General features: G+C 38.0%; 1 long non-coding RNA gene across 1 annotated transcript; it reads left to right on the forward strand.

The window, feature by feature from the left end:
* The first annotated feature begins 23 nt into the window (after nt 1-23).
* On the forward strand, nt 24-257 carry LOC109132050. Its single transcript, XR_002037350.1, has 2 exons — nt 24-100; nt 181-257. It is a non-coding gene; the product is annotated as an uncharacterized LOC109132050 (long non-coding RNA).
* The last annotated feature ends 64 nt before the right edge of the window (nt 258-321 follow it).

The following is a 321-nucleotide window of genomic DNA, read 5'->3' on the forward strand; positions in this document are numbered from 1 at the left end:
AAATTCTAATACCTCTGTTCAACAGAGGAAATCTAATGAAGCTGAAGTTGAGTCTTTGCGAGAAGAATACCATCAAAGAGTTGCAACTCTTGAGAGGAAGGTATGTTTTCTTTTAGCGTTCTTCTCTTTTCATTCTCCTCTTCCATTATAAATATGCCTTCATGGTGCTTATCATTGTAGGTTTATGCTCTCACCAAAGAGCGGGATACACTTAGAAGAGAACAGAACAAGAAAAGTGATGCTGCGGCCCTTTTGAAGGAAAAAGATGAAATTATAAATCAAGTTATGGCTGAAGGTAAGGCCACCATTTGGAATGCTTGA

The sequence above is a fragment of the Camelina sativa genome, unplaced genomic scaffold, assembly GCF_000633955.1.
Source record: "Camelina sativa cultivar DH55 unplaced genomic scaffold, Cs unpScaffold15194, whole genome shotgun sequence".
Lineage (NCBI taxonomy): Eukaryota > Viridiplantae > Streptophyta > Magnoliopsida > Brassicales > Brassicaceae > Camelina > Camelina sativa.